Source organism: Chiloscyllium punctatum, chromosome 52 (assembly GCF_047496795.1).
Source record: "Chiloscyllium punctatum isolate Juve2018m chromosome 52, sChiPun1.3, whole genome shotgun sequence".
Classification (NCBI taxonomy): domain Eukaryota; kingdom Metazoa; phylum Chordata; class Chondrichthyes; order Orectolobiformes; family Hemiscylliidae; genus Chiloscyllium; species Chiloscyllium punctatum.
Genome location: NC_092790.1, coordinates 15,270,653 through 15,298,514, shown reverse-complemented (window position 1 = coordinate 15,298,514; position 27,862 = coordinate 15,270,653). Strand labels below are relative to the sequence as shown.

Here is a 27,862-nt window from a genome sequence, read left to right as displayed (position 1 = left end):
GTCACCATCTGTTTCCCTACATTCAAAACCTTCCATGTCCTTTTCTATCGTAAATACTGATGCAAAATACAGTTTTAGTATCCCGCCAACACCTGCTGCTCCACACAAAGGCCACCTTGCTGAGCTTTGAGGAGCCATATTCTCTCCCTAATTACCCTTTTGTCCTTAATGTATTTGTAAAAACCCTTTGAATTCTCCTTAACTCTATTTGCCAAAGCTATCTCATGTCCCCTTTTTCCCCCTCCTGATTTCTCTCTTAAGTATACTCCTACTGCCTTTATACTCTTCTAAGGATTCACTCGATCTATCCTGTCTGTACCTGACATATGCTTCCTTCTTTTCCTTAACCAAAACCTCAATTTCATTAGTCATCCAGCATTCCCTACACCTACCAACCTTTCCTTTCACCCTAACAGGCATATACTTTCTCTGGACTCTTGTTATCTCATTCCTGAAGGCTTCCCATTTTCCAGCCATCCCTTCACTTGCGAACATCTGCGCCCAATCAGCTTTTGAAAATTTTTGCCTATTGCCATCAAAATTGGCCTTTCTCACTAGCGATGTTTAAAAGTGGCTGGGTATTAGAGGGTTAAGGTAAACTAGTTTCACTGAACCAGAAATGTTATGAAAGTACTGTATCCTTTACCAGCGTTTCTTATTTTTGAGATGGTGAAAACTGAGCACACCAAACTGCTATTCGTTTTGGAATCATCTATAATCAAGAAAATATAAACAAAGTGAACCGAAAGTCTAGAGATCAGAATGTTAAACCAACAGAAACGCTGCCTCAAACTGATAATTAAGGTCACAGCCGCAACCCAGCAGGAATATAAAACTCTTGGCTATATATCAACCTTTTCAAAGGAGTTCACAAACCAGGTGACTCAATAACATCGAATGTGTATTTTGCATCAACATTCACTACAAAGTTTGTGCCCACCCTCCCAGAACAAGCTCACATAGGAAGGTAGAGGTCCTGGGATCAATTTACAATTTTTTTTACTATTATTCACTCATGGCACATGGGCATCACCTGCTGGGCCCAGCATTTATTGCCCAACTCATCCCTAGTTGTCTCCTTGAGAAGGTAGGGATGAGCTGCTTTCTTGAACTGCTGAAGTCCATATGCTGTAAATAGACACACATTGCCCTGAGGGAGGGACTACCAGGATTTTGACCCAATGACACTGAAGAAACAGTGTTATATTTCCATGTCAGGACACTGAGTGGCCGGAAGGGGAACTTGTAGAGAGTGGGTGTTCCCACGTATCTGCTGTACTTGTTCTTCCAGATGGAAGTGATTGTGGGTTTTGAAGGTGCTGCCTGAGGACCTTTGGTGTATTTCCACAGTACATCTTGTAGATGGTACACACTGCTGCTACTGAGCATGGGTAGTCGAGGGAGTGGTTGCTTATGGATGTGGTTCCAACCAAGCGGAGCTGCTTTGTCCCTCGATGATGTTGAGCTTCTCGAGTGTTGTTGGAGCTGCAACTATTCAGGCAAGGGGGGAGCATTCCATCTCACTTCTGACTTGAGACTGAGGTAGTTGGAATGGCTCAATCAGGGAAGATTCTAACCATATATATCCCTCTAAGGAATAATGGAATGAAATCATGACAAATCAATATTGTTCTGTCTTCCTCAGATGGATTCCAGGGTCTACCCTACAAATTCCAAATTGAGTCATACCCATCACACACAGCCTCCCTCAGATATATGGAAAGCCTTTGATTTTCCACCATTTAATAATAATTCTCAGAGTACACCCCTCCTTGGTCGAGAATCTCAAGGTTTGTAAACAAAACAAATTGTTGCCATCGTGTGCCCGTGTTCTTTACTGAACAGTACATGGCTCCAGCAAAAATAAAGGATCAAAAGGAAAGTTGGAAAGTTGTCTTACAGTAAACTGTCAGTCCCCAGGTGGCAAATAATATCTGTCCCTGCTGAGTTTTTTCCAACAATTTCTGTGTTTCGTTTTATTTCTATCATTCATTGCTGAAGAAAGCTAATGGAATTCTGGCCTTTATATTGAGAGATCTGGTGTACAAGGATGCAGAAGGGTTGCTGTAGTTATACAACACCCTGGTTAGACTGCACTTGGAGCAGATCTGGGCACCACACCTGAGGAAGGATAGATTGGCCTGGGAGGGAGCACAGTGGGAGTTTACAAGAATGATACCTGGGTTTCAGGGGTTAAGTTATGAGGAGAGGTTACACAAATTAAGCCTGTTCTGTCCAGAATTTATATGGTTCATGGATGATCTGATCAAAGATATTAACAGGAGTAGACGGTGTATAAATTGAAAGTGTTTCCACTGGGAATAGGGAGGGCATATCCAGAGAATTACAGCCAGACTGTTCAGGAGAGATGTTAGGAAGTACTACTGCACACAAAGGCTGGGAGACGTTTGAAAATCTCTTCCACCAACAGCAGGCATTGCTGGATCAGTTGATAGTTTTAAATCCGAGAGATACATTTTTTGATTAGCAAAGTTATTAAGGGGATAAGGGGCAAAAGGCAGGTTTGTGAAATCAGGTCACAGATCAGCCACTAAATGGTGGAACAGGCTCAAGGGGCTGAATGGCCTCCTCCTGCTCCTTTATACGAATATTCCACATTAATAAATCATGGAACCCCCTGAAGTTACAAAATGGCACTTCCACATACCGGAGCAATTAGCGATTTCAAATAGAAACTGAAAGTCCAAATATTTTATTTTATTTTTATCCTCCCAAGCAGCACATTCCAAACCCAAAAATTCAAATAAGTTTCTCCTCATCTCACACTTTCTCATTGACAATCTTGAAATTCTGACCAGCCAAATAATAATAATAATAATAGTAGACCAAAGAGGGGAAAACAATAACTTTCTTTACCCTGTCAGAAATGTTCAGAACTTTCAACATCTCAATAACGTCACTACTTCATCTCTGCTTGAACGAGAACAAGCTCAATCTCTTGAAACTTTCCCTGTATCTAAAATCCCTCATCGTTGTGATCATTCTCGTAAATCTCCTTCACACTGTCTCCAGGGTTTGAACATCCTGCCTTAAGTAAGGTGTCCAGAACAAAACAAAACCAGCCTGGGTAATAGAAGGTCAACTCCCTTTATCAAATGTATTTCTAAATTCAGCTTCTGTTGCCTGTGAAGGTAAGGTGTTACACACAAAGAAATACCCAACCGGTCAAAGGTGTGTCTCCAACATGATCTAATATTCACCATTCAATACTTGTGCTGTCACTGGAATTAATTTATTTTCTGCTCTCTGCTTTGTGTCGGGTGTCAGGTTAGCTCAGTTGGCTGGATGGCTGATTTGGAATGTGGAGTAACATCGACAGTGTGGGTTTGAATCTCTCTCTGGCTGAGGATACCATAAACGACTGTCCTTCTCCATCTCTCCCCTTGTGTGAGGCATGGTAACCCTCAGGTTGAACCACAACCTACCAGTTATCACTCTCTCCCTCTCTCTCTGACACTCCAGCTGAGGTCCACCAGTGTCTTTTGCAATTTCAACATCACCTCCTTGTTCTCAGACTCTATGCCCCTATTAATAAAGCTGAGGATGCTGTGTGTTTTATTAACTGCTCTCCTCCTGTTATGCCTCCTTCACTGATCTGTGGATATATACCCCCAGTTCTCTCTGCTCCTGCACCCCTTTAGAATTTTACCCCCTACTTTGTATTGTCTTTTTGTTTCGTTCAACCAACATCCTTCACCAAATTTGTGCTGAGTCACTTTTGTCTTTATTTTCTAATGTTCATGAATTAAAACCTATTTTGTTAAATCAAACTTCATTTTCTCCCTCCTAGTAGTTTTGCTACTAACTAATAATATAACTCCACAAGAACATACAGACTAGGATCAGGTTGAGTCCATTTGGCCCATCAGGAACCTGTTCCGCTATTCCATACAATCGCAGCTGATCCCATCTCAGCCTCAACTCCACTTTCCTGCAAACACTCCCTTTGACCCATCACTGATTAACAATCTGTCTGTCTCCTCCTCCAAATTATGCAGTGTCCTGGGTGGTGGGGGTCGGGGGGAGTGATTTCACAGATTTGCAACCCTGTCCTCATTCGAGAGAATTCATTCCCCCTGTTTATAGTCTGTCCAGCCCCTTATCCTGAAATGATAACCTCTTGTTCTAGATTCTCCCACAGGAGCAAACATCCTCTCTCCAACTCCTTGTCAATACCCCCTTCAGCATCTTATAGCCCTCAGTTAGATCTCCTCTCTTCCAAACTCCAGAGAAACTACTCAATCTCTCGTCCAGGACAATCCCTTCATCTCTGGAAATGATTGAGTGAATCTCCTCTGAACTACCTCCAGTATAAACTGCATCTGTCCTCAAGTAAAGAAATCAAAATTGTACCAGTCTCCTCTCATAAGACTAACCTTTCATCTTGGCAATCAATTCAGTGATCTCCTTTGAACTCCCTCCAATTCAACTACATCCCTTCTCAAAGAAGGGGACCAAAACTGTCCACAGTACTCCAGATGTAGAAACCCCAATCCCTTGTACAGTTGCAGTAACAATTAACTACTTCCAAAATCCATTCCTTTTGCAATAAATATCTTCCTTGTGACCTGCTGTAGACTTTGCACTGACATTTTGAACTTTTTCTCCTATTCAGATGATAAATTGCCTTTTTCAATTCTTCTAACTGCAATGGATAGTCTCACTGCTAATGGGACTGACCAATGCTCAGTTCACTGTCTAACAGAAATTGTGAGTGTGTCCTCGATTTGAACTGTTGTGCTTTAGATTTGCAAACGAGTCAGACACAATGGTTCATTTGCTCCAATTTGTCTAACAAACGTAAAATTGCTGGGTTTGCATCCCAGGGTGATTTTCAGGCCATTTGGACAGTGTTTGAACACTGTTTGAAGTTGCTAACTGCCTCACTAATTTACCTGGGCCACCGGGAACTGTTGGAAGAAGCAGCTGGAGAAAATAAGAGAGAAAGAACATAGGAATGTTTTACTGTAAATATTCAGCTTCTCCTGCTAGTAAATTAATCTGGATTCTTTGACTGATGCGCAAGCAACAGTTATTCCAATTTTAACCTTTAGTTTATATCTGTGCTGACCATTCCTCTGAACACAACACATTACTTTGTTTGTCTCCCCAAGTAATTTCATCTGCCACTTGCTCAGCCTGCCCACATCCTCACAAAGCACAATCCCAAATAGTGCTTTATTTCTTTTATAATTCACTTGTGCAACGTGGAAATCATTGACTGGGCTGAAAATCTATTATCCATCCCTAGGTGGCCCCTTGAGAAGGGGGTAGTAAGCTGCCTTCTTGAACCACTACAGTTCCACGATACCATTAGAGAGGGAACTACAGGACTTTGACCCAGCGACACTAAATGAATGGCTGATACATTTCCAAGTTGGGATGGTGAGTGGCTCAGAGGGAAACTTGCAGGAGGTGATATTCTCATGTATCTGCTGTGCTTGTCCTTCTAAATGGACGTGGTTGTGGGTTTGGAAGGTGCTGTCTGAGGATCTTTGGTGAATTTCTGAAGGGCATCTCGTAGCTGCTACTGAGCGCGGGTGGTGGAAGGAGTGGATGTGGTGCCAACCAAGCAGGGGCTGTGTTATCCCTGGATGGTGTTCAGCTTCTCAAGTGTGGTCTACAAGGTGCACAGCAGAAGTGACTGAGGAAGCATGTGTGTGCACATGTAAAAATATGCGTAAGTGTCAGTGAGAATATGGGTCTCTCTCTCTCTCTCTCTCTCACACACACACACACAGACATATACACTTTCATACACTCACTCAAACACACTCACACACATACCCTCTCACACACACACCCTCATACACTATGTGACCAACATCTGTTTGAAACCTACATCGAGTGCTGAACGGAGAATGATCGCTGGGGTTACCTGCTGGAGTGTCTCACCCACCAATTCCGGAGTTTAATGGGAAGCAATGTGATGAGAGAAAGGGTCAGAAACAGTGGTACAATGAGTACTGCCATCTCAGTGCTGTGTTCCTGTGCTGGATTCAGAGAGGCATTTCCTATCAATAACATCATCCCTTCAGCAAACACCAACCCCAGTGTTCCTGTCACCCCCCCCCCCCCCACTCCGCCCACCACCCCACCCCCTGCCAACACTCATCCACTTGGAGGGAAACCCTTGTGTCTGTAAAATTCCCTCCAAACCCTCACCATTGCAGTAACATCATTGTTAATGAGAGAGGCTGCACAGAAACAATATCCCACCAATCCAACCCAAACTATTCGATGCTAAACTAAAAAAAAAATCGCTCTGCACCAACCCCCTCTAAATTGTCAACTAGAAGTTACTGTCCTTCATTTTCACGGCCTGCATGTAACGAGGCAAAATTTGCCTTGACCTCCACCAGTCAGCGGCAACTGGGCCATTCACAAAGAAATATCGAAAATGTCAACAGGAGGAGGCCATTCCGCCCCTCTAGCTTGCTCCGCCCATTCAAAGGGATCATGGCTGATGACCCAACACTTGTCTCCCTGCCCTCTCTCTTTAGCCCCAAAGAACTCAATCCACCTCCTTCCTGAACAACATTCAGTGTTCTGGCCCCTGACTGCTTTCTGTGGCAGAGAACTGTACAGGCTCCCCACTCTCTGGGTGAAGACATTTCTCCCCATCTCAGTCCCACTCCATTTCCTTTTGACTGTGACCACATGGTTCTGAACTCTCCGACCAGTTGCTTGGAACACCCTCCCCTTGTTTACTCTGTCTCATCCTTGTTCAAATTTATAGGTTTCTATCAGATTCCCCCTTAAGTCTTCTCAACTCCAGTGAATGTCATCCTAACCGATCCAGTGTATCTCCACCTGTCAGTCCTGCTATGCCAGGAATCATTCTGGGAAACCTTCACTGCACTCCCTCCATAGGCACAATATCCTTCCTCAAATAAGGAAATCCCCAAACTGCGTACACAATTCTCCAGGGTGTGGTCTCACCCTGTCCAATTGTAACGAGACATCCCTGCACTTGGACTTGAATCCTCTTGCTATGAAGGCCTCCCTTATCTGAGAAAGGATATTACTCTCTCTCTCTCTCTCTTTCTGTCTCTCTCCCTGAGTGTCAAAAGCAATTCTTTAGTGTTCATGTCAAGACTTCAACTGGACCTCAGTGAAGAACGAACACAGATCAAAGATGAAGAATGAATTACCAGGCTCTGTGAGGTTGATGGAATACCTGGTCACATTAAATATTGTTCCCACCCCAGTTGATCGTGACGCACTGGTATATGCCTTGGTGCTGGGACTGGAAGGATTCAACGGCCAACTCTCTCCTGTCTGAGCTAAAGTTGTAATTCCTGCTGGCATTAAGGCTTACCTTTGAAAGTAGCATTGAAAGTACGGTCCTGTACCTCGACACAATACACACTCTCGAACAAGATGATTCCCAATTGGAACCTCCATTTTATTGACTCTGGGGGTGAGGAAAACCCCAGCAACAGGAACTGGAACAAAACAAGACAAAGAGGAAATAAAAGAATGGATGTTGAAATTGTCTTTTTTTTCCACAGACGTTATCTTCTATGACATGATAATAAATGACAGAAAGGAGAAATAAAACAACTGAGATTTCACATCATTGCAAAGTCTCCATCTGTTGTAAAATCTACACTTCAAAAGATTTCTGTTATCGATGGATGGCCAAATGGTACACCATCCAACCATTGCCCTCTTGATGTTCAATGCTATTTCTATCGCTGTCCCCAGTCCCTGCACTATGAAATCTTGGAGGTTACTGTCACTATCCCCACCCCGCAGTATCAACATCCTGGTGGTTACTGTCACGGTCCCCACCCTCACCCACATTCAACATCCCAGGGGTTACTGTCACTGTCCCCACACCCACCCCACATTCAACATCCTGGGGGTTAACATCACTGTCCCCACCCCCATCCCACTGTCACAATCTTGGGGGTTACTGTCACAGTTCCCCCCCCCCCCAATATACTTTAAACATCCTGGGGGTTACCATCACTGTCCACACCCCACCCACTGTCAACATCCTGGGATTACCGTCACTGTCCCCATCCCACACCCCACTTTGAACATCATCCATGCCAGTCAAAAACAACCACCTCTGTTGTCTTAACACTATACTCCCACTCGTAAGGTCACAGAACGGAAATAGGCCCTTCAGCCCAACACAATGATGCTGACCAGGTCTCCAAACGGAACTAGCTGCATTTGCTTATGTTTCGCCAATATCCGTCAAAACCTTTCCTATCCATGTATCTTTCCAAATGTCTCTTAAAGGTTGATATTGTATCCACTTCTACCACTTCCTCTGGAAGCTCATTCTATAACACACACCACCCTCTGTGTGAAAAAGTTATCCCTCATGTCGCTTTTAAATCTTTCCCCTCTCACCTTAAACCTCTAGTTTTGGACTCCCTGCCCTGGGAAAAAAGACCTTGACTATTCACCTTATCCAAGCCCCTATTTTCTGCAGCAATATACATATGAAAAATCAAATACCACTTAATGTGAGTCTAGCCTTGAATTGCAAGTACACATCTAAATCGTTCTTCAATGTGATGAGGGTTTCTGCCTCTCCCACCCTTCCAGGCAGTGAGTTCCAGATTCCCCACCACCCATTGAGTGACAATGTTTTCCCTCACATCCCTCTATGAACCTCCTGTCCCTTACCTTAAATCTATGCCCCTCCCCCAGTCATTGATCCCTCCATCAAGGGGATGGGAGGAGGTTTCTTCCTGTCTACCCTATCTATGCCCCTCATCATTTTGTACATCTCAATCATGTCCCCACTCTCAATCTGCTCTAAGGAAAACAACGCCAGTCTATCCAATCTCTCACCATCCCTAAACCTCTCCAGCCCCCAAGGCAACATCCTGGTAAATCTCCTTCTGTATGCTCCCCCAGTGCTATCACATTGCTCTGATAATGTCGATTTGTATAGAGTTGCTTAAAAACTCACTGAAATGGCGATAAATTTGCTATTCAGGAGAGACTCTGTCTGCTGGTTAGAAACAGCACAGTGCTAACTGTCATCTTGACTTTTGCTGATGTTGATGATTATGTGTATGGTTCTGCAGTGGTTGGAGTATTCCCACTTCAACATCCTTCCAGAAAATATATTCAATTGGGGGTCGAACAGAGCAGTTTAACAAGGTGCTGTCTCCCCCCACTATGTCATTCCCAGGTTGCAGTCAGCTCTAGGCCTGACACAAGGATGCCAGTGATTAAACCAAACTGTTAGGCACTTTTCTAAGGCAGGAGTTGTTGTTGTGTTCAGAAACAAACAGTACTCCCACCATGGTCAGAGAGAGTTAGAGTCACTGAGTCAAAGAGAGACAGAGGGGCAGGGAGAAACAGAGAGAGACTTAGACATACAGAGGGACATAGAGTTTTAAAGAAACAGAGTCAGAAAGAGGCACAAAATCACAGCTTCATCGAGATTAATCGACAGAGTTAAAGCAAGTCATTGACAGGCAAACAGAGAGAGATAGAGACACAGAGATACATAAAGTGAGAAGTACAAGACGCCTCACGGGGGGAGGGGGGGTGAAAAACTCTCCTGCCCCCCTCCACCCCCCCAATAACCACCATCCTGACCCTCGGGGACGGGACATGTTGACACAGTCCGCTCTCCCTCGGCGCTTTTCCTTCCCGCGTGGCCCCGGCGCCATTTTAGCTTCAGGCCCCGCCCCCTCAGGCCCCGCGCGAGATGGCGGTTAACGGCCGCCTCGTGCCCCAAGTGACCGTTAGCAGCTGCTTCAGGGGAAAGACTCTTTAAAGGGACAACCCTTTCAGGAGAGAGAAACAACAGGGCCGGCTCCGGGACTCACCAAACTCAATAATAATGACAAATACACACACAAACAGAGAGGTGGGAGTGAACAAGAAATTGTGCGGCGGCACATCAAGACCAAAGGCCACTCTCCTGAAGGACGGCTGCCCCGGACTCGAAACGTTGACTCCGCTTTCTCTCTGTCTGTCTCTGGACAGATGCTGCCAGACCTGAAGCACAAACAAGGTCCTCGGGGGTGAGTCCGAGTTCAGGATCCTATTAAGGTTCGTTTAGCAGATGGATGACAGTGTGGGAGGGTATGCAATGGGTTTAGAAAAATAGAGACAGAGACTGTTTCCTAAAATGGGGAAAGGTTTCGGAAATCTGAAGCACGAAGGGACTTGGGAGTCCGAGTTCAGGATTCTCTTCAGGTTAACAGGCAGGTTCAGCTGGCGGTTAGGAAGGTAAATGTAATGTTAGCATTCATTTCGGGAGGGTTAGAATACAAGAGCAGGGATGTACTGCTGAGGCTGGATAAGGCTCTGGTCAGACTACATTTGGATCATTGTGAGCAGTTTTGGGTCCCCTATCTCAGGAAGGATGTGCTGAACTTGGAGGGGGTCCAGAGGGAGTTTACAAGAAAGATCCCAGGGATAAAAAACTTATCATATGAGGAGAGGTGGAGGACTCTGGTACTTAAATCGATGGAGTTTAGAAAGGTGTGGGGGAATCTGCTTGAAACTTGCAGATTATTGAGAGGCCCAGATAGAGTGGACATGAAGATGTTTTGACAAGTAGGACAGACTAGGATTCGATGGCCCAGCTTCAGAGTGAAGGGGCGTCCCTTTAGAACTGAAATACTATTGGGGGAACGACTTACTGGGGGTAAGCAATGGGGTACAGGTCTCTGTCCCTGTTGTTCCGCAGGGAAGTGGGAAGAGAAGCAGAGCTTTAGTCACTGGGGACTCCATAGTTGGGGGACAGACAGGACGTTCTGTGGGAACGAGAGAGACTCACGGTTGGTGTGTTGCCTCCCAGGTGCCAGGGTTCATGATGTCTCTGATCTTGTTTTGGGGATCTTTGCGGGTGAGGCGGAGCAGTCCACATAGGCACCAACAACTTTGTTAGGAAGAGAGATGGGGATTTAAGGCAGAAATTCAAAGAACTAGGATGGAAACTTAGAGCTAGGTCAAACAGAGTTGTTATCTCAGGTTTGTTGCCCATGCCACGTGTGAGCAAGGCTAGGAAGAGGGAGAAAGAGTGAGAAAGTTTATAGCCTTAAATGTTGTCCTTTAATTATTGAGACTAAAATGTAATTTTGAATTATGGAACACATTTGCTGCATACTAGAAAATGGCATGGTAGGAGCGAATCTGTATAAACAAGACACTGAATGATAACATTCTCGGCTGTTCCTTTGTGAAATTAATTTCACAATGTTTAATTCTGACCTCAGAACGAAATTCTGTATCAATTAACTTATCTCCCAAATTATTGTCCTTTGCTATTATCTGTCTAGTTCACTATATGCAGAGCTTTTGTTAATTTTTGTGTTCATGACAGTAACACCTTTGTAAATCTGTGTATAAAAGTAGTCTGTGTTTGATAGTAGGACGGAGTTGCTGGCCAAAATCCATTTAGCCTGACTTATAGGTATCAATGTTATGTAACCGTGATGGTATTAGTAAGTGAAGGAGATGATTAAAATTAAACTAAACTGTCTGTAAGAGGTTTTTCTTAATTCCAGACCACCAAAGAGTATGATCTCTGGTACGAACCATAAGAGAGGCTTACAGGTTGAGTTCATAACGAATTCAAAAGCGGTCTCAAATCTGTACTTTAACAAGAGGAATAGTGCAGGAGGGAGGGTTTTGGATAACTGGAGCTCTTTCTGGGATAGGTGGGACCTCTTCAAACAGGATGCTCGTCTTTTAAACCACAGGGGTAACAATATCCTGGGAGGGGAAATTTGCTAATGCTCTTTGGATGGATTTAAAATAATTCATCAGGGGGATGGGAGCCTAAATTGTAGTTCAAGTATAGAGGAAGTTGAGAGTAAGGTGACCGAATATAAGGTTTCAGGGTTTCAAGAGGACACTCTCAGGCCAGTAGTTGGTTTGAAGTGTGTCTATTTTAATGCCACGAGCATCCGGAATAAGGTAGGTGAGCTTGCAGCATGGGTAGATACCTGAGATTTCGATGTTGTGGCCATTTCAGAGGCATGGGTAGAGCAGGGACAGGAATGATTGTTGCAGGTTCTGTGATTTAGATGTTTCAGTAAGATCAGAGAAAATGGCAAAAGAGATGGGGGTGTGGCATTGTTCGTCAAGGACAGTATTATGGCTGAAGAAACGACATTTGAGGATTCGTCAATTGAGGTAGTATGGGTTGAGATTAGAAACAGGAAAGGAGACTACACGCTGGCAGTTATCTACAGGCCTCTCATTAGTTCCAGAGATTTAGTAGAAAGGATAGCAAAGAGCAACAGTGACAGTATTTGTTATGGAGGACTTCAATTTCCCAAATATTGACTGGGAATACTATCGTTCAAGTACTTTAGATGGGTTAGTCTTTGTCCGTTGCGTGCAAAAGGGTCTTTTGACACAGTATGTAGACAGGTCAACAGGTAACAAAGCCACATTGGATTTGGTACTGGGTAATGAACCTGGCCAGTTGTTAGATTTGGAGGTAGTTGAGCACTTTGGTGATAGTGATCACAATTCGGTTATGTTTATTTTAGTGGTGGAAAGGGATACGTATACACCGGAGGGCAAGAGCTACAGTTGGGGGAAAGTCACTTACAATGTGATTAGACAAGATTTAGGATGCATAGCATGGGGAAGGAAACTGCAAGGGATGGGCACAATAGAAATGTGGAGCTTCTTCAAGGAACACCTACTGTGTCCTTGATAAGTATGTAACTGTCCGGCAGGGATGAAGTTGTCGAGTGCATTAACCTTGGTTTATTAAGGAAGTTGAATTGCTTGTCAAGAGGAAGAAAGGCGGCTTATGTTCGATGAGAAGTGAAGGCTCAGTTAGGGCAATTGAGTGTTACCAGGTAACGAGGAAAGACCTAAAAAGAGAGCTAAGATGAGTGAGGAGGGGGCCTGAGAAGTTGTTGGTGGATAGGATCAGGGAAAGCCCTAAAGGCTTGTATAGACATATAAGGGATAAAAGAATCACGAGTCACTTTAGGGCCAATCAAGAACAGTAGTGGGAGTTGTGTGTGGAGTCAGAGGAAATAAGGGAAACGCTAAATAATAATTTTTTGTCAGTATTCACACTGGGTAAAGACAATTTTGTCAAGGAGAATGCTGAGAAACAGTTACAAGATGAGTTGGGATCCAGTTTCATACAGAGGATTTACTAGAAATTTTGGAAAGTGTGAAAATAGATAAATACCTTGGGCCAGATGGGATTCATCGTAGGATTCCCTTGGAAGCCACGGAGGAGATTGCTGAGACTTTGACTTTGATCTTTATGTCGTCATTGTCTACAATAATAGCACCAGAAGACTGGAGATAGCAAATATTGTTCTCTTGTTCAAGAAGGAGAGTAGAGACCACACTGGTAATTACAGACCAGTGAGCCTTACTTTGATTGTGAGCAAAGTGTTGGAAAAGGCTAGAAGAGATAGGATTTATAATTATCTCAAAAGGAATAAGTTGATTAGTGATAGTCAACACGGTTTTGTGAAGGTAAGTTGTGCCTCACAAACCTTATTGAGTTCCTTGAGAAGGTGACCATATGAGTGGATGAGTGGAAAGAAGTTGATGTGGTGTATGTGGCTTTTGAAAAGGCGTTTGCTAAGGTTACCATGGTAGGTTGGTGCACAAAATACAGAGGCATGGGATTTAGAGCGATTTAGTGGTTTCAATCAGAAATTGGCGAGCTGAAAGACAACAGAGGATGGTGGTTGATGGGAAATGTTCAAGATCCTGTTGTAATCTGAGGTAACCCTCTTCGCTCTTCACTACACCTCCAATTTTAGTTTCATCTGCAAACTTACTAACTGTACCTCTTATGCTCGCATCCAAATCATTTATGTAAATGACAAAAAGTAGAGGACCCAGCACCGATCCTTGTGGCACTCCACTGGTCACAGGCGTCCAGTCTGAAAAACAACCCTCCACCATTACCCTCTGTCTTCTACCTTTGTGCCAGTTTTGTATTCAAATGACTAGTTCTCCCTGTATTCAGTGAGATCTAACCTTGCTCATCAGTCTCTCATGGAGAACCTTGTCGAATGCCTTACTGAAGTCCATGTTACCGCTCTGCCCTCATCAATCCTCTTTGCTACTTCCTCAAAAAACTCAATCAAGTTTGTGAGACATGATTTCCCATGCACAAAGCCATGTTGACTATCTCAAATCAGTCCTTGCCTTTCCAAATACATGTCCATCCTGTCCCTCAGGATTCCCTCCAACAACTTGCCCACCACCGACATCAGGCTCACTGGTCTATAGTTCCCTGGCTTGTCCTTACCACCCTTCTTAAACAGTGGCACCACGTTTGCCAACCTCCAGTCTTCTGGTACTTCACCTGTGACTATCGATGATACAAGTTTCTCAGTAAGAGGTCCCAGTCATCACTTCTCTAGCTTCCTACAGAGTTCTAGGGTACAGCTGATCAGGTCTTGGACATTTATCCACCTTTACCCATTTCAAGACATCCAGCACTTCCTCCTCTGTAATACGGACATTTTGCAAGATGTCACCATCTATTTCCCTACCTTTTCTACAGTAAATACTGATGCAAAATACTTATTTAGTATCTCCCCCATTTTCTGCAGTTCCACACAATGGGCTGAGAAGTGGCTGACAGATGGAGTTTAATTCAGATGAATGCGAGGTGCTGCATTTTGGGAAAGCAAATCTTAGCAGGACTTATACACTTCATGGTAAGGTCCTAGGGAGTGTTGCTGAACAAAGAGACCTTGGAATGCAGGTTCATAGCTCCTTGAAAGTGGAGTTGCAGGTGGATAGGACAGTGAATCAGGCATTTGGTATGTTTTCCTTTATTGGTCAGAATATTCAGTACAGGAGTTGTGAGGTCATGTTGCAGCTGCACAGGACAATGGTTACGCCACTGTTGGAATATTGTATGCAAGTCTGGTCCCCTTCCAATCGAAAGTTGCTGTGAAACTTGAAAGGGTTCAGAAAAGATTTACAAGAAGTTGCCAGGGTTGGAGGATTTGAGCTATAGTGAGAGGCTGAACAGGCTGGGGCTGTTTTCCCTGGAGAGTCAGAGGCTGAGAGGTGACCTTATAGAAGTTCACAAAATCATGAGGGGCATGGATAGGGTAAATAGTCAAAGTCTTTTCCCTGGGTTCGGTGAGTCCAGACCTAGTGGGCACAGGTTTAGGGTGAGAGAGAAAAGATATAAAAAGGACCTAAGGAGCAACTTTTTCATACAGAGGGTGGTAAGTGTATGGAGTGAGCTGCCAGAAGAAGTTATGGAGGCTGGTACAATTGCAACATTTAACAGGCATTTGGATGGGCATATGAATAGGAAGGGTTGGAGGGATATAGTCCGGGTGCTGTCAGGAGGGATTAGATTGGGTTGAGATATCTGGTCGGCATGGATGGGTTATACCAAAGGGTCTGTTTCCATGTTGTACATCTCTATGACTCTATATGTCTTCCTATTCAGCTGCTAATAATTTACAGGAGCTCTATCTTTTGTCTTTCTCCAGTCAAATATTTGATGGACTAATCAAAGGGTGACCAGATGCTTCTCACAACCAGCAGGTATGTTACCACTATCAGAGTGGAAAAGTCACAGTCAGAGTCACTTTTCACAGTCAGAGTTGATTGAGTCAGACACTCATCGACCTTAATTTCCAGAAATACATATTCAATCCAAGAGTCAAACACAACTGACGAAATATAAATCCACATTATTTCGCTCTGTTCTCAATGCATACCACCTCAGTGACAGCAAATTCCATTATTTATAGCCAATTATCATAAGATTAAAAGCAGGTTAAACTATATGCTTATAATAAATATACATTTATGAGCTGCAATAAATCCATATGTAGTAAAGGCATTTTTAAAGTTACAATCAATGTGAATAAATCAATCATGCTGTTACATTGTTGTAACAAATGCATATGAAGTAGATATTCAGTGCAGATATAGAAGGAAAGTTGGACATTCAGTAACTGAGCAGGACAAAATTAATCTTTTGATAAGTAGTTGTCCTGTACAAAGATGACAATTAAACAATGTAAATTCCAAATTAACCTCTTCATCAAGCCTGATCTAGAGAGCATCCTTGCTGCTAATTCAGACACATACGTACACACACCTCTTTCTCTTTCTCTCTTACACACAGCTACTGACTGATTGATTTACAATGAATTGCAAATTGATGACACCATCCTGACATACACATTAACGGTGCTGAAGATCCATACACACTGCAACTATCACAAAACTTTACATCAAACTGATTTCTACTCCAGATCTCGAGTCAAAGAGATCCACACCACAGAATAAGTCCCTTCGAATGATTAAGTCTGCATTGATCAAAAACAATCTATAACAACATAACAATTGACTAATCTAACAATTCTAACCCCAGTCTACTGGTATTCCATTTCCATAAATATCATGGCATCAGAGAAGCTGTCATCCCCATCTGTCATTCTCCATTTCACCATCTTGCAGGAGTTTTTTTTTTCAATCAGTCCAGCAAGAAACATTTTCTTTCTAATTCTATGTGTCTTTCAAAATTTGTTTCAATGTTCCATGACAAGCCCTGCATTCCTCTTGATGCTCCTTTTGATATATTACAGAAAAGCAAAGGATCCAGATACAGTTTTCTCAAGGAGTCAATGGAGTCAGATAATTACTATTTAAAGTAGTGCAGAAAGAAATGAAAAGCCAAAATTGCTAAGTTTGTCAAGCCGGCCACTCTTTTTAACAAGAGTTGAACAGTGTTGATTGTTCAATGAATTGAATTTGACAGTTTAAATATTCTTCACTGCATGATAAAACAAAAGTCCTTAAGCCTTCCACCTTCCTACCATACAGCAACACAAGAGTACTGCTAACGGCTTGCACCAGATCCTGTCCAGATCAGTAAATAAAATAGAATTGGCCAATTCTCTTCCCTGCACAAAGAACACTGCGGTCAGTCAGCTACAATGCTGATGAATTGTTCATTGCCCTTTCACTGAGTTACAAATGGATTTACTTAATACTGATCGTAAAGTATGTCTCTATGCAAAACTTGATAGCATTCCACAACTCCCAGTTAGAGTCTGCACAATAGGAGTTGCAAAGGTCCATTGATTTTCTCTCCTTGATTCTGATTAATAGCACAGATGCTCTTCTGCTGCAACGTGTTGCCTGTGCACCTTTCCATGGATTCTGCAGGCAGTAAAACTAAAGAACATTGGCTGTGGAAGTTATCCAACTACAAACAGTCATTGAGATGTACAGCATGAAAACAGACCCTTTGGTCCAACTCGTCCATGCCGACCAGATATCCCAACCCAATCTAATCCCACCTGCCAGCACCCGGCCCATATCCCTCCAAACCCTTCCTATTCATATACCCATCCAAATATCTTTTAAATGTTGCAAATGTACCAGCCTCCAGCACTTCCTCTGGTAGCTCATTCCATACATGTACCACCCTCTGTGTGGGAACTATAGTGAGCCTGACGTCTGTGGTGGCAAGTTGTTGGAGGGAGTCCTGAGGGACAGGATGTACGTGTATTTGGAAAAGCAAGGACTAATTAGGGATAGTCAACATGGCTTTGTGCATGGGAAATCATGTCTCACAAGCTTGATTGAGTTTTTTGAAGAAGTAACAAAGAGGATTGATGAGGGCAGAGCGGTAGATGTGATCTATATGGAGTTCAGTAAGGCGTTTGACAAGGTTCCCCATGGTAGGCAGGTTAGCAAGATTAGATCTCAGAATACAGGGTGAACTAGCCATTTGAATACAGAACTGGCTCAAAGATAGAAGACAGAGGGTGATGGTGGAGGGTTGTTTTTAAGACTGGAGGCCTGTGACCAGTGGAGTGTCACAAGGATCGGTGCTAGGTCCTCTACTTTTTGTAATTTATATAAATGATTTGGATACGAGTGTAAGAGGTACAGTTAGTAAGTTTGCAGATGACACCAAAATTGGAGGTGTAGTGGACCGTGAAGAAGGTTACCTCAGATTAAAACAAGATCTTGATCAGATAGGCCAATGGCCGAGAAGTGGCTGATGGAGTTGAATTCAGATAAATGCAAGGTACTGCATTTTGGGAAAGCAAATATTAGCAGGACTTGTACACTTAATGGTAAGGTCCTAGGGAGTGTTGGTGAACAAAAAGACCTTAGAGTGCAGGTTCACAGTTCCTTGAAAGTGGAGTCGCAGATAGATAGGATAGAGAAGGTGTTTGGTATGTTTTCCTTTATTGGTCAGAGAATTGAGTACAAGAGTTGGGAAGTCATGTTGTGGCTGTCCAGGACATTGGTCAGACCACTGTTGGAATATTGCATCCAATTCTGGTCTCCTTCCTATCAGAAAGATGTTTTGAAACTTGAAAGGGTTCAGACAAGATTTACAAGGATGTTACAAGGGTTGGAGGATTTGAGCTATAGGGAGAGGTTGAACAGGCTGGGGCTGTTTTCCTTGGAGCGTCGGAAGCTGAGGGGTGCCCTTATAGAGGTTCACAAAAAAAACTGTGTTTTCAGTGCCAGATTGTACAACCACATCCACTTTCACTCATAGGAGCTGACTCCAGTGGCAATGGATAATACCTGTCAAGTAGCAGAAGTTTGAACAATGAAGTACTCTAACAGTTACAACAGGTGACATGTTTTAATTTAGATGACACAGAAGCACTGTGAAATACAATAACCACGAATAAGGAGCACGTTGATATCTAGTATCCGAGACTGAATAAATTACATTCTCACTCTCAGCCTGGTGCTGATGAACACACACAACATACACTTGCATTCTGGTTGGGAACCAGAGTAATGTAGAAGCATTTCCACGCTTTCTCAACGTACGAAGCACTGATTTATAAGGCATTAAACATACTTCAAAGTGTATCAGATCATGACATGCAGACCTGGAAACACAAGGAGACATACAGGCAATGTCGGTTGGACATAAACCAGTACCACCTGTAATGCAGATTGACAGCACAACAGAAAACTCACTCACACTCAGCCAGTTGATGGTGAAAGGGAGCAAAATGCAATTTAGGCCCACAATTACTTCCAGATATGGACAGTTATAAATTGACTGACCAAATTATTAAGTGCTTCAGAAGATCTTAGTATTAGATGTTACATTATTGCAGTGCCCAGCAGCAACTGACAAAGACTACTGCACACACAAAATGTAAAAAAAAACGAAGATTGAATACAATAAAATTCTAATTCCTGGCAAAGAAAAGTATTGAACCAACATTAATTCCTTAATCACAGGTTTAGTGACTATTGAACAGGTTTATCCTACACCCCGACTGAAAAAAACACAACTGAATGTCGAAAGAGAATGGCATCCATATACTCTACTTGTCACTGTTGCATACAGCAAAACTGGCACTTCAGGCATTCAAAGGCAGATAACTTCAGAACTAATCTCAAATTGGCATTTACTTCAAGACACTGGCAGTGAGTAGATGAAGTTCAGAATCCTGACAATTAGTGGAAACTGTATGGAAAACAGATAAAGAATAGTATGTCTCAATGCAGACACAATGAGCTGAATGGTGGTACCAATTTTGTGATTGTGTCATAAGTCACAAAGTGCAAAGAGTTTAAGGCCCAATCTCAACACTAAAAACTGCTATCACAGATTGAATCACAGCCATAGAGAATTTTTTTTTTCTACTTCATTCATTGGATGGGGGTATCACTGGCTAGGCCAGCATTTATTGCCCATCCAAACAACCCATGCAGTACTTATGAGTCAACCACATTGCTGTGGATCTGGAATCACATGTAGGCCAGACAAGGTAAGGATGGCAGATTCCTTCCTTCAAGGACATTATTTAACCAAATGAGTTTTTTCTGACAATCAACAATATATTCATGGACATCATTGGACTCGTGGAATATTATTCGCTGCCAGAGCAGCTTTGATATATAAGAGTAGAAAGTGACTGGAACTCATTGAGAACTTTACTCTCACAGTCACACAATAGGAACTGACATGTAAAGATCATGTCCTAAACTCTCATCTGGACACAACCAAAACTGACAGTCATAGATTTATATCTGCTCTCTCATATTCACTTTGCAATAACTGAGAGGGAGAGAACTATAATCTCTCTCTCACTCACTCACACGATAGATATCGGTTGAAATCTAGACTAACACATTCCCAATGCAAAATCTGACAAGTACGGTATGATAAATGAATTTGCGCAAATATGAACAAGAAGCTGACAGATAGACATTAATAACTGCACTTTCAAATGCACAGAGCAGAATCTGACAAGAACAGATTGCTAAATAACTCAGTTGCAGGTGGCAGTAAATTTCAGAGAAAGATTGATAACTACACTCTCATATTCACAAAGCAAAAACTGATTGATTATGCTCCCAATTTCAAATCACGTAAACTGACATGTACACTTTGATAACAACAGTTACATATTCACAGAGCAGAAACTGACAGGTAGAGATTAATAACAATACAAAATTTGATGGAAAATCCACAGGCCTGGCAGCATTTGTGCAGAGAAATCAGAGTTAACATTTTTGGTCTAGTGACTGTTCCTCAACCGATGGGAGCTAGGAAAATGCACACAATGTGGTCTCGTCTATGTTGGGGAAACTGAGTAAAGATTGGGTGCCCACTTTGCAGAACGCCAACATTCTGTCCAGAAAAAGACCCTGAGCTTCCAGTTGCCTGCCACTTCAACACACCATCCTGTTCCCTGACCAACATCTCTGTCTCAGGCTTTTTGCAGTACTCCAGCAAAGCTCAGTGCAAGCTAGAAGAATAGTACCTCATTTTCTGCTTGGGAACTCTACAGCCTTCTGGACTCAATACTGAGTTCAACAACTTTAAGGCCAGAGTTCTCCCAAGTCATTACCTGAAACCCCAAACACCCTTGTTAACACATAGTCTGCTATTCTACACCACCAATTGTTAGCCAGTAACAGTCCCTATTAATAGCTACTCGCCCTCCCAATCTGACAGTTACCTACTCCTTTGTCTATCCAACTGTTCTTCTCTCTCTTTGGACCTGTTATTTACTCCTTACCCTTCCATCCAACCTATCTTCTGCATAACAGTGAATATTTTCCTATCTACTATCATTTGTGAGGAAGGGTTACTGGCTCAGAAATTTTAATTCTGATTTCTGTCCACAAACACAGTTAGAGCTGCTGAGCTGTTCAAGCAATTTCTGTTTCTGTGTTACAGCATCTGTGGTAGGTTTGGTTTTTGTTTAGAGATTAACTACATTTTCATACTCTGAGCAGAAACTGCCAGCAACAATTGATAACTACATTCACATCTTCACAGAAGAAAAGCTGTTAGACAAACATTGATAAATTCACTCAGATTCACATTAAAGCCTGATTGGGAAGGATTCTTAACTAAACTTAACTAACTATTCACAAAGGGAAAACTGACAGGGACTGTTAAATACTAAATTCTCTCATTCACATAGAAGAAACTGGCAGTTTAGATTGACAGTTTCCCAAATACAGTCACCAAGCAGATTTCACCATGTCCATAAAGACTCTTCCAAGTTTTTATGGATTAACCATAGAAAACATCCTATCTGGATTTGTCACAGTGTGGTATGGCTACTGTGCTGCCCAAGACCACCACAAACTCCAGAGAGTTGTGAACACGGCCCAGTCCATCACAGAAACCAACCATCCATCCAAAGTCTCCATTCACACTTCTCCTGTCTCAGGAAAGCAACCAGCATAATCAAAGACCATCCAACTCCAGTTATGCTCTCCTCCACCCTCATCTGTCAGAAGGTTAAGTACACCATCCTACAGATTCAAGAACCAATTCTCCGCTGTGATTAGACTTTTGAATGGACCTCCCACATTTTAATGTTAATCACACTCTATGCACCTTCTCTGTAGCTTTAACACTTTATTCCAGATTCTGTTCTACTGCCCTAATGCACTTTGATCTGCCTGTAAAGCACACAAAACAATACTTTTCATTGTATCTCTGTACATGTGACAGTAATAAATCAGATCAACTGAATTGGATAACTAAACTCATGTTAATTTAGCAGAATCTGAGAGGTACAGGCTGATAACTGCAGTCACACAACCTGAGAGGAAAAGATTAATAAATACACTCAAACACTGACATTCCAGAGCCTGACAGGGAAAGGTCGACAACTAAAATTTCACATTCACAAAGCAGAAACTGACAGTGACAGATGAAAACTCAGCTCACACATTCACATAGCAGACACTGGCAGGGATTGGCAATTACACAAGCATATTCACCAAGTAGAAACTTGGCAGGTACAGATTGACAACTATACTTACGTATTCACACTGCAGAGTCTGAAAGGTACAGATTGACAATTACACTCTCACTTTGACAAAGAAGAAATTGACAGGTAGAGAATGATAACTGTATTCCCACATTCACATCACTGAAACTGACAGCTACAATTTGATTAATACATTAATATTCACAGAGCAGAATGTGATGGGTACTGATCAATAACTGTATTCACATTGACAGGGAAGAATCTGACAGGGACAGAATAGTATTAGTATAGTAGAAACAGATTGACAATGACATTCTGGAGTCAAATAGCAAAACCTGACAGGTATTGTTTGATAATTGCACTCACATATTGATATAGCTAAAACTGACAGGTAGAGGTCAATATCTACATTCACACAGAAGAAACTGATAAGTGCAAATTGATGACTGCATTTAATATTCATACAGCAGAAATTGGCAGGGAGATACTGATAGTGACACTCCTGTTCTCACAGCTGAAACTGACAGATTCAGGTCGATAACTACAATCTCCAATATATAGCAGAGACTGATAGGGACTACAGATTGATAACTACACTCATGTATTCTCATCACATAAACTGACAGGTATAGATTGATAACAGAACTTGCACATCCCCATCAGAGAAACACATAGGGACTGATTCTATTTATTTAAAATGTATAAAATGTATTTATCAACCAGTTCCTGCCAGTTTCTACTATGTGGATATGAGTTCAGTTATCCATCTATACCTGTCAGTTTATGTGATGAGAATACATTAGTGTAGTTATCAGTCTCTGCAATATCAAAATATATTGACCAGAGAGTGACAGGCTCAGATTAATAACTACTTTCACTCATACATTCGCACAGCTTATACTGACAGGTACAGTTTGATAACTACACTCAGATATTCACAGACCAGAAACTAACAGGTACATGTTGAAGACTGTACTCACACATTCACCGAGCAGGAACTAACAGGTATGGATAGATAAGTAAACTCTCCTATCCAAACATGCACTTGCATTGTGAAGCTGTAGTGGTGTTGGTTAGTATCTGTTTCTCAGTGATTTGGTATAGATTTCTTTTGTTACAATCACCAGACAAAGAGCAACTCTGGCCAAAATTGAGTCAGACCTGCAGTTCTGTTTGAATTGCTGACTTAAAAGAAACACAGCCTAATGATTATAAAATGAATGTTATATTGAAAGGTTTGATACTGCCAAACTCACCTAAAGTTGATTTGCAGGAGATGTCTCTTCTCTCTTCCTCCAGACAATTACTTGAAGGACCAAAACAATGTAACATCCCCTTGGGACGAAGCCAAGTGTGATCAGTTCCTTCTAACAAACAGCAGGTATGTTATCGCAGTCAGACTGAAGAATAGACTTTCCACTGTCACAAAGTGATCTGAACTAGACACACATTAAGCTCAATTTCCAGAGAGGACTTTTCAAAGCAAGGGTGAAATACCGCTAAACAATTTTTTTTATCTCTCTCCAATCTCAATTCATATCACCCCATTTCCAATAAATGTTATCATTCACAACCATACAGTCTTAGTACCTTGAAAGTGGAGTCACAGGTAAACAAAATAGTGAAGGTGGTGTTTGGTATGCTTGTCTTTATTGGTCAGTGCATTTGATCCTGGTCTCCCTGCTCTAACATAGGAAAAATGTTGTAAAACTTGAAAGTGTTCAGAAAAGAATAAAGCTGAGAAAATTTGGCATGATGGCAAATACCCTTGCCAAGATCGGAGACGGTTACAGAGAGTGGTGAACTCTGCCTGGACAATCACAAAAGCCAACCTCCCATCTATGGAATCCATCTACCAGGCCTGCTGTCAAAGAAAAGCCACCAGCATTCTCGAAGATCCATCCCACCCTGGCAATGCTTTTCTACAACCTCTACCAATGGGGAGAAGGTACAGAAGCCTGAATGCACGCACCAGTCGGTTGCGAAACAGTTTCTACTCTATTGTTGTCAGAATATTGAATGGACTCAAACTCTAAGCATTCGCCTCTACCTGTGTTTTTGTTTTGCTGCTGTTTAGATATTATTTACTTATCTATGCTGTTTAACTATGAGATCTGCTTGTATTGCTCGCACAACAGCTTTTCACTGTGCCTCGGTACACATGACAATAACTTCAATTCAATTCAGAAGATTTACAAGGATTTGACCTACAGGGAGAGGCTGAATATGCTGGTGCTGTTTTCCCTGGAGTGGAGGCTGAGGGGTGACCTTGTAGGGGTTTATAAAATCATGAGGGCATGGATAGGATAAATAGGAAAGCTCTTTTCCCCTGTGTGTGTGTGTGTGTGTGTGTGTGTGTGGGGGGGGGGGGGGCGGGGGGGTGAAATCCAGAGGGCATCAGTTTAGGGTGTCAGGGGAAAGATTTAGAAGGGACCTAAGGGTCAAATCTTTCATGCAGAGGATGGTGCGTGCATGAAATGATCTGCCAGAGGAAGTGGTGGAGGCTGATACAATTACAACAGTATCTGGATGAGTAAATGAATAGGAGGGATATGGGCCAAATGCTGGCAAATGGAACTTGATTTGCATCGGATATCTTGTCAGTATGGATGTGTTGGATTGAGAAGTTTATTTCTGTGTTGTACATCTGTATCTATTTGATAATAGATGCTTTATTTCTGTTCACTTAAAGCAATATTTAAAGTCAGAGCAAGGTACGAATATTTAGATGTAAGGGAAAGAGGGCACTATAAGAGACCCTGATTTCTGGTTTACTTTCTAATGAGCAAATATTAACCACAAGCACCAATTGTGCATTTATTCTGTTTAATTTTTCTTGTTTCATTCCCTGCTATGATGACACTGTGCCAGGCTGGGCACAGTAAATGTACTCAGTGACCTGGCCTCCACAGCCTCTTGTGGCAATGAATTCCATCGATGGTTGCCAGGCTGGGAGATCGCGGGTTGGGTCTTGGTTGACTGATTTACTGTTTTATTCTTCCAGGAGGTGTAACGGGGGTCAAAGTTTCAGCAGAAATCCAGCAGAGCTGAGAATAGACAACATCTTACTCTGTGGGCACAGGGAGATCAACGGAGGACAGAGAAAACAGAACTTGAAATCTGGGCTGACACCAGGCTACCATGTCATCAGTGCTTTGATTAGCAGTATCAACCCTCTCCCTTAACTTAGCTTCCCATTTGACTTGAATGCCACATACCCCCTTGATATTCATGATTCAATCCTTGTTATCCTGAAGCCATGTCTCAGTAAGGAGTCTCAGATCATAATTTCCTTTAATGTGTGCAGTCCAATTCATTGACTTTTGTTACGATGCAGTACACGTTTAGCCACCACAGCTTTTAGTCCAATTTTTGTGATTTTTGAGTCCAGCTTTGATTGCGAGTACATTTATTCTCCTTGTTCCTGTCTGTTGTTCTCTGACATTTATTTCCCACATTACTACTTGCTCACCTGCCTTGATTTGGATTGGCCATACTAAATTGCCATACTGTCCAGGGATGTGCAGGTTAGGTGGGTTAGTCATGGGAAATGCTAATAATCGAAGTTCTCAAAGCAGGAGGAAGCCATTTGGACTGTTGAGCCTGCTCAGCCATTCAGTAAGATCATGGCTGATCTATCCATAATCTTACCTCCTCCTATCTTCATTATCCTGACTACCCTTAATTCCCCTACCATGCAAAAAACCCTTCCAACTGTGTCTTGAATATACTTAATGAAGCTGCCTCCATTGCTTCCTTGGGTAGAGAATTCCATAGATTCACTGCTGTTTGGGAAAAGCAGTTCTTCTCCATCTCTATCCTAAATCTATTCCCCCTAAACTTGAGGCCAATATCTCCTAGTCCAGTCTCACTCAACCGGATAGGGTAGGAGAAGGTGGCGTTGGCTCAGATTGGCATGTTCTTCGTAAGGGTCAGTGTGGACTTGATGGGCTGAATGGCCTGATCCCACACTGTCATGCTTCTATGATTTACCGCAGTTGTGTTTGCTCTGGGTCACAGCACCCAGAACCTCCTACCGTCTGCAAATTGAAAGACAAGTCCCAACTTGCCCTCCCCTTTTTGTGTTACCTAACTGTTTAAATCATTTCTAGTGAATACAGCCCATGTCTCCCACTGCTGCCTGTAAACTTTACAATGCTGATGAAACAATGCAGTACCTGCAGTATTGAAAATCATAATGCTTCTAACGATACCAGTTACTGATGCACAGCATTGAAAATACAATGTCAGAGGCTGAAACAAATGAGCAGTTTAAAACAAATACCCACCTAACATTTCACTTACTGTCGGTAAACCTTAAAACACTTCATCCCTATAGTGCAATGAATTCCCACTTTTCACAAAAATCCCAGATCTACTCACAACTCAATTGCTGTCTCACAAACGAAAGATTTCGCTGCAACTTCTTCTGTTCCCAGTAAGAGCAAAGCATTTTTGAAAGCTTCTCTGAAAGTCCAATGTTCACAATGACACTTCTTTCACCAAAGACAATTAGAGTCAGACAGCACATTTCGTCCAACTCATCCACGCCAACCAGATAGTCCCATTTGCCAGCATTTGGCCCAAATCCCTCTAATCCCTTCCTGCTCCTGTACTCATCCAGATGTCTTTTAAAACGTATTGTATCAGTCTCCACCACATCCTCTGGCAGCTCATTCCATACATGCACCACCCTCACATTCCTTTTAAATTTTTTACTCACACCTCAAACCTATGCCTTCTAGTTTTGGACTCTGCTACCCTGATCTTGGTTATTTCACCTGCCCCTTATGAACTTCAATAAGGTGGCCCATTATGAACTTCAATAAGTTCACCCCTCAGCCATTGATGCTCCAAGGAAAACACTCCTAGCCTATTCAGCCTCTTCCCTACAGCTTAAAGTTTCCAATGCTGGCAACAGCCTTGTACATCTTTTGTTGAACCCTTTCAATGTTTTGCAACATCTTTCCTGCAGCAGCGAGACCAGAACTGAATGCAGTACTCCAAAAGTGGCCCAACAATGTCCTGTACAACCGCAACATGACCTTCCACCTCCTGTACTGAATACACTGTCCAATAAAGGCAAGCATACCAAACGCCTTCTCCACTATTCTGTCTAACCGCGACTCCACTTTCAAGGAACAATGAAGCTGCACTGCAATGTTGCTTTGTTCTGTGACATTCCCCATTAACTGCCCTGATTTGCCTTACCAAAATGCATAACCTTATATTTATCTAAATGAAACTCCATCTGCCACTCCTCTGGCCATCAGCCCATCTGATCAATTCTAATTTATAATCAAACTTTCTTTTCCTCTCGCATTCCCTGAAAGCTGAAAATCTCCATAACCCACACATTCCCTCCATTCTCACTTTGCTGAACCTAATCCCTGCTGTACCTAATCCTGAGGGGTCTGGTTCATGTTTATTAAGAGGTCCACATTCGGGAGGGATCTAATTGAAACTTGCAGAATAAAAAAAAACGGCCTTGATAGAGTGGATATAGGGAAGATGTTTCCATAGGTAGGAGAGACTGGGACCCGAGACCAAAGCCTTAGAGTATAAGGAAGACCTTTTAGAACGGATATGAGGAGAATCTTCTTCAGCCAGAGAGCGGTGAATGGATGGAATTCATTGCCACA

At 42.5% G+C, this 27,862-nt stretch overlaps 1 protein-coding gene and 1 long non-coding RNA gene across 5 annotated transcripts in view; both read left to right on the top strand.

The window, feature by feature from the left end:
• The window catches only part of LOC140470914 (uncharacterized), a 34,715-nt gene extending 8,626 nt beyond the window's left edge, over nucleotides 1-26,089 (top strand). Inside the window, exons 2-3 of the long non-coding RNA XR_011956788.1 lie at nucleotides 5,273-5,406; nucleotides 25,225-26,089. This is a non-coding gene — a long non-coding RNA (uncharacterized lncRNA). The remainder of the gene's footprint in view (nucleotides 1-5,272; nucleotides 5,407-25,224) is intronic.
• The window catches only part of LOC140470724 (histone H2B 1/2-like), a 698,799-nt gene that overhangs the window by 39,572 nt on the left and 631,365 nt on the right, over nucleotides 1-27,862 (top strand). The gene's annotated exons all lie outside the window — the stretch shown is intronic.